This window comes from Puma concolor, chromosome B1, assembly GCF_028749965.1.
Source record: "Puma concolor isolate L17-30 chromosome B1, mPumCon1.1.hap2, whole genome shotgun sequence".
Classification (NCBI taxonomy): Eukaryota; Metazoa; Chordata; class Mammalia; order Carnivora; family Felidae; genus Puma; species Puma concolor.
The window spans coordinates 106,916,578-106,924,304 of record NC_141670.1 but is presented as its reverse complement, the minus strand read 5'-3'; positions in this window follow the sequence as shown (position 1 = coordinate 106,924,304).

The following is a 7,727-nucleotide window of genomic DNA, read 5'->3' as shown; positions in this document are numbered from 1 at the left end:
ATATGGAATACAAGTCAGGTACCATCCATTTACTTATTTCTTTAGATCTAAGCATGGCAGGTAAACGAAATATGTAACAAAATTGTTTTGAAGACCATTGGGATGTTCAGGAATTTTTTTCTAAAAATTCTATATATGTAATTATAGTATATAATTTACATATAGTATATATGTAATTTAGTTCTAAAAAACCTATACATAGTTATATTTAAGGCAATTTATTTTATTTAAAAATATAGCCGTGGTCAACTAAGAATTTTGAAGTTTTCTATAGCATGTTTCTTATCTTGTAAAAACTTAAATTAATGAACAAGATGTCTAGTTAATACCAATATCTTGCATGTCAAAATTTATTGACAAGAAAATGTTTTAGATGCATATCTAATATTTCAGGAGGCTTTATAGTCAAGGACTTTTTTTTACTGTATACACAAATACCATTTATTGCCCTACAATACGCTAACATTTACTTTCTTGTAAAATAAATCATGCACAACACATTTTTAAATATGATCCCTAATAACAAAGTTTGACAAGGTGCTTGTTTTTAATCTTTCATGGGAGGTTTAACTCCAATCTGAAATGCTATTTACATTCAGCAGTACAATCAATTCTATCACATTCTATTTTACTGGAAACAGTTTCATTGAAATGTGCTAGTGTAAATGGGTTTCAAGATGTTTATTAAATATCTCATAAGCCTCTCGGCAGTACTATACTGTAATATAGTTTTAAAACATTTCAAAGCTGTGGGTCTACATAACATAAAGTAAAATATTTGCAATTATGGTGAAATCTCACAGAGTTAGACACTTCATTCAAAATTCCTAATAATTTAAACCCATTGCTATGATGTCTGATTTCTTCTGGCTTCTGACCGTAATTTAATGAGGAAAAGCAAACAAACAAACAAAAAGCTTTTAAGGCAGAAGCAATTTACACATTTAGAATCCCTGACATTGTATTATGAATACAAATTCCTCACTATAGAATTGTTAATACAGTTGTTTATCATTGGAAGGGCTAATTGACATCACTATTACTAAAGAAGTTGAGTTAGAGGCTGTCATATATAAAGCTAACATCTAACTGAGTGATTAAGTATTTTAACAGAACAGTTCTTAACATTCCAAGAGATCTAAAACTCATAGCTCATACCCAAATATAAAGGCATTTGCTTTCAATACTTAAAATTATATTTACAGCTTATGAAATAATTAATTTGTGTTAGTATTCAATGAAGTTATATTATACAGTTAAAATAAAACTCACGTGTTGCATTGTATCAGTGCCCCATTGTTGCTATAAGAAATTATTAGAAACTTAGTGGCTTAACACAACACAAAGTTATTCTCGCTCTTACAGTTCTGGATGTCAGAAGTCCAAAATGAGTCTTTTAGGGCTTCCATCAAGGTGTTAGCAGGCTGATTCCTTCTGTAGGCATTAGGGGAGAATCCATTCCTTATTCTTTCAGCTTCTTTGGTTCCTGGCCTCTTTCACCTTCAAAGCCAGTCATTTCATCATCTGGCCTCTGTTTTCAAAACTTCTCTCACTTTCCTGCCTCCCTCTTTCCTTTGGAAGGACTCTTGTGATTACATTGGGCCCACTTAAATCATCCAAAATAATTCCTTATCTCAAAACACTTAATCACATCTGCAAAGTGCTTTTACCTGTAAAGTACCATATTCCCAAATTTTACCGACCGGGTCATGGAGCCATTATTCTGCTTGCCACATAAACAAAAGTGAGTTTTCTTTCAATTTTTACCAGCACATCAAAGTTTTTTTAAAAAAAGGCTTAGCCCTTTTAATTATAGCATTGAACATACTGTTGTATTTTAGGTTAATATCTGCCCTATTTCGATACTGTGTTTTTTTTTTTTTTTTCACAAACAGTTCTATTTCCTTCTGGTCATTCCAGTTAATATAAGTGAATATCATCATCCAATTGAAATAGTTATTTTGAATGGATACATGACTTTTAAAATGGTCTTCACTGTTTGTGTGCACCATTTTCATTGTTTTTATAAGTGTGTAACATTTTTTTGTGAATCATAACCTTTCTCAAGAGAATACGCCTTAATAGTTCAACTGAGACTTTTCCTTCTCTTTTGAAGCCAATTCACACACTTAGCCCCCACTTCAGTTACCTCTTTCTTGTCATGTGAGGCATGTTTTTAATGGCATAAAAGAAGTCAGGTGTTATTGTTAATTATAAAGACCTCATGAAAAATTCAGCAATTCTGTACCTTGGGTAGTGATTATTATAAACTTCACCAAAAAATTAAGTGTAGGATCTAGAGATGTTTTTTCAACACAGATATATGACAGCATAATGAACATTTTCCCACTAGAACTGCAAAGAAAAAAAAATTAAAGAAAACAGTTTATTATTGAAGGAGGGGAAAGAAAATGAAGTGGTTTATCACTAAGCACAGTCTTTGTAGACAAGCTATTTAAAAAACAGTGGGAATTTTATTGCTGTCCTTGTAAGGAATGGAATGTACCTACTCTCTTCCTCCCTTGACTCTAGTTCAAGCATTATACATGGAAGAATACACAAAGGACAGCCTATAAAATTAGGATGTTTTATTGCTTCCCATGGGTCACTGATTGGAAGGCAGTAGAAGATCCTGTGCCTATGTACCGTTGCCTCTATTAGAGAGAAGGAAGACTAGATAAGAAGTAGTCATTCTATTTATTGTTTATGCAAAGAATATTCGGGGTAATTTAGATTTCTATAAGTCACATTGCTGAGACCAAACTTGGGCCCATGGAAAAAAAAAAAAAAAAGGAAGAGAAAAATTTATTCAGAATAAAATTGGGAATCTGCACAGATCCTTCCCACAACTATACTTTACTACCATTCAAACCATTGTCTGTGAGGAAAAAACTATTCCTAGCTTTTAAATAAGTAGTTCATATGAAAGAAAACTTTATTTTTCAGCCGGCAACATGTTCAAAATCCATTATCCCTGAGATGATACTGCCAAAAATTTTAAGAATGTAGACTTGATTTATTAACAGAAACATGATAGGTGCGGATTATAAATAATGTAAAATGTAAATAAATAATTTAACAAATCAATAATACTCTGTATTGGTCATGCCATATCTGGAATATTGTACTTAGTACTGGACAGCTTTTCAAATCAGTAGGTATAAAGAAGAGGATGAAACCTTTATAGTAAACCTTTGATGGCTCCAGAGTTCTTAACCCTTCAAAAGAAGTAATAAAGTTTCATCTTGGCCCCTGAGGGAAAGTTTCTGTTCAGAAAAACATTTGAACAGTTAGTTATTTGAGTGGGTTATGTTGTAAATAAGCAAATTAATTAATTAAAAATCTATCTTATATTAGTATAGTTCTTAAGCTGCAATGTGTTTTAACATCAACTGTTTTCTTTCACTTCTACAACTTCCCTAAGAGAGAGACAAAGCAGCAGTTGTTCCCCTATTCTAGATAAGGAAATCAAGCTAAGAGGGATTGAGTAGTTTGTATAAAATCACACAGTGAGTGGTAGTCCGTGTCTCAAATATTGACATTCTCTTTATAATTTTGTATTCTATACATGAGACACAGTAGTCTCTTGTGTGATATTATTGTGTGAATTAAATGATACATAGCATGATATGAGACAGTATAGTGGATTGAAACAGAGACACTGGGGCACCTGGGCGGCTCAATCGGTTAAGCATCCGACTCTTGATTTCAACTCAGGTCATGATCTCATGGTTCGTGGGTTCAAGGACCACATTGGGCTCTGTGCTAACAGCATGAAGCCTGCTTGGGATTCTCTCCCTCTCTCCCCCTCTCTCTGTGCCTCCCCTGCTCAGTCTCTCTCCTTCCCTGTCTCTCAAATATAAATTTAAAAACTTTAAAATAGAAACAGAGACATTAGACACAAATTGCCTCAATTTACATCACTGTCATACCAACTTCTAGCTGTTTCACCATTTGTGAAATGTGTTAATAATACCACCCATCCTACAGGGTATTTGGAGGAATAGATAAGTTAGTACGTTGTAAAGTGATTTGCTGTAAGAGATTTATCAGTGTTAATGACCATAAAAATTTATTATTGTCTGACACATGAAAGGCACTCAATAAATGTTAACTACATTAGCTCTCCAATATCAGAGTGTTAATCCAGATGATGAATTAATATGTTTGTCATGTTGTAGAAAACATTCTAGAAATGCAGGGATTGGGGGAGAGTAGGATTTTTAATAAGCAATCTCCTGAGTTCATTTGTAAATTTCTGTAAATCACTGTGATGTAGGGAATCATATGGAAGTTCTCTACCAAATCAAATACATTCTTTTCCATAAAGTTATATTCCACATATATCTAATCTATGCCCAAGGTGTAACTGAGTGACTAAATTTGCAAACTGTCTTAGGCTTTGGTAAATAAAAAGATAGTCATAGGTATAATTATATATGCATAATTTCCTGTATCAATTTCAATACCCACCAATTTATAGGAATTTTTATCAAAAGTCTTAATTGCTGGTGAATGGACAATGTAACCTCACTGAAAAGATTTTCCTTATTCAGTTTTTTATTTAATATCATTTTTAAGTTTGCAGATTATGCATTCTATACTGGTGAAAGTAAATTCTCCATATTTGCTTTGATGCTCACAGAGAATAAAATTCACAGAAGAACTAAGTTTACGTATTTCACTACTAAAATCTAAACCAAGGTGAATTAGATGCATTTTTTTTCCTCTAGGCACTGGAGCAAAAGCAGACAGTAATTTAGCCACAGTACATCTCCAGAGGAAATTACGATTTGTAAATATGTCATGATCTGAGAAAAGGTGGATCCACTATACATATTTTACAACTATAACACTGTCTTATGTGTGTACAAATTTATAAACTAGAAACACTGTGTTCTCTGCTGGATTCATGGTCTTATCTATGGTACAAATTTATTCTTTTCAATATTAACTAGAAAATGATTACACTAGGCCAAGGGAGTATAACCATATATTATGAAATAATTCTAATAGTTCATTACCATGTTGGTGTCTTGAATGGTAAGTAAGAAATTTTTCAAATTGGTTTATAATTTTGTCAGAAAAAGGAAATTAATATTTAAGCTAATGTAAAAGAAAAAGATGCCTATAAATTATTGACAATGCAAGATCTCTGTATAAGTTTTACAAATCTATATGATGTATGAAGAAAATGTTTTCCATTTCCAAATTGTTGTTTTGTTTGCTTTGTTCTTTTTTTAAATGTTTATTTGTTTTTGAGATACGGAGCGTGTGCACGAGGAAGAGAGGAGCAGAGAGAGGAAGACAGAGGATCTGAAGTGGGCTCCACGCTGACAGCAGAAAGCCCAAAGTGGGGCTCAAACTCAGAAGCCAGGAGATGGTGACCTGAGCCAGAGTCAGCTGCTTAACTGACTGAGCCACCCAGATTCCCTTCTTTGTTCTGTTCTCTATGGCTAATCCCTTTTTCCTTTTTCTGTTTTTTTTTTTTTTCCCTCACATTATTCTTCTCAATTTTCTACTGCTTATTTGTTGATTTCTTACACACATGTACATCTAGATTGATTTCCATTTTGTAGAACTTTATGTGAAGTTTATACTATATAACCTCTTTTTACCTGATGTCTTCTGATTTACGTGATTTTAAGATTCATTCATGTTATTATGTATATCAGCAGTTGGTTGCATTTTATGACTGAGTAGTACTTTGTTATAAGGATTTACCATATCTTTATATATGTACCAGTTGTAAATATTTGGGTTGCTCCCAGTTTGGAATATTATAAATAAAGCTGCTATAAATATTGGTGTATAAATGCTTATGCAGATACATATTTTGTTTTGTTTTGATAAATGCTTTGAAGTAGAATGAAGTGAGTTATATTGTAGGTATATGTTGAATTTGACTAGACACTATTAAATTGTTCTTCAAAATAGTTGTACCATTTACAACCCAATCAACAATGTATGAGAATTTCAGGTTTCTACATTCTTACCATCTCTGAGTATTATCAATCTTCTTAATTTTGGCCATCTAATGGGTATGTATCTAATTGTGGTTTATTTTGAATTTCCACAATGATTAATGATTTGAGTACAATGGCCATTCATAAATCTTCTTGAAGTGTTTTCTCAAATCCTTTCTCATTTTTAATTGGGTTTATTATTTTCTTACTGTTGAGTTGTAAACATTCTTTATATATTGTGGATAAAAGTTCTTTCTCTAAGAGAAGTGTTGTGAATATCTTTATCCAGCCTGTGGCTCACTTTTTATTTTTTAATCATTTCTTTCAAAGAAAAATTGTTTTAATTTGGATGAAGTCCAGTTTATATATATTTTTTTCTTTCATAAATTATCTTTTCGTATTCTAGCTAAGGAATCTTTGCCTATCCCAAGGTCACACAGGTATTCTCTCATGTTTTCTTCTGGAAGTTTTGTATCTTTGCCTTTTACATTTAAACATGTGATCCATTTTAAGTTAATTATTTTATGGCAGTGTGAAGTAAGATTGATCTTTATTATTTCCATAGTGATATCCTATTGTTCCAGTACTATTTCCCAAAGAATAGTGTTCTCACTGAACAGTCTTATTTGTTATAAATCAATGACAATATATATAATAGGAGTCTAATCTAATTCTGGACTTTTTCATACTTGTAAATATTATTTATAAATATTTGCATTCTAAATATTTAGAAATATTTATATATTTAGAAATTATATATTTTGAAACATGTATATTTAATATGTGTGTGTGTATATATATATATATATATATATATATATATATATATATATTCTTCTGCCAATACCAACAAAATCTAGCAAGCAATAACATAAGGTTCACAATCTCCATCAACAATAAAAAATTACTGGGCATGCAAATAAAGGAAATATGAAAAATTAATCAATACAAACAAAGCCAGAAATACATAGATAATTAAATTTGAAGATAAGGATGTTAAATACATAATATAAATACTCTCATTCTGATAAAGGAAGTAAGGAAAACAAGATCATGATGAAGTGATAAATGATACAAAAAATAGTACTTCTAGAGATAAAAATACAATGTAGTACGTTAAATGGGATTAGCAGCAGATCAAACGGTGCAGAAGAAAATGTTTGAACTTGAAGATATAATAATTAAAAATATCCAAATTGGAGCACTAAAATAAAAACCATTTTTTTTAATGAACAGAGCATTTGGAAAATAACTACTGATCTAATAGCTACTGGAATAATTTTATTATAGTCTCAGAAGAGAGGAGTGGGAAGGATGAAAAAAAATGCTAAGACTTTAGAGCTGAAAATTTTTCTAATTTGATCAAAAATATAATTAATAAGCTCAACAAACACCAATCAGGATAATAATAAAAATGCCAAGGCATATTATAATCAAATTGTTAAAGACAAATAAAAATGGATGCATTAAGTGCAAAAGAACGAACACAAACACAACAGCCTTATTGTCAGAAACAATGTAAGCCTGACAACAATGGAGAGACATCTTCAAAGCAATTGAAGAAAAAGATTTGTCAACCTAGAACTTTCTTTAGTGAAAATATATTTCAATAATGAAGGAAAAAGAATTTCTCAAGTAAAAAAAATTACACATTTTATCTCTATCAGAACTAAAATACAAGAAATACTAAAAGTGACCAGAAGGAAATTGATACCAGATGGAAACTGGGAGCTACACATAGGAATGAAGAGCACCAGGAAT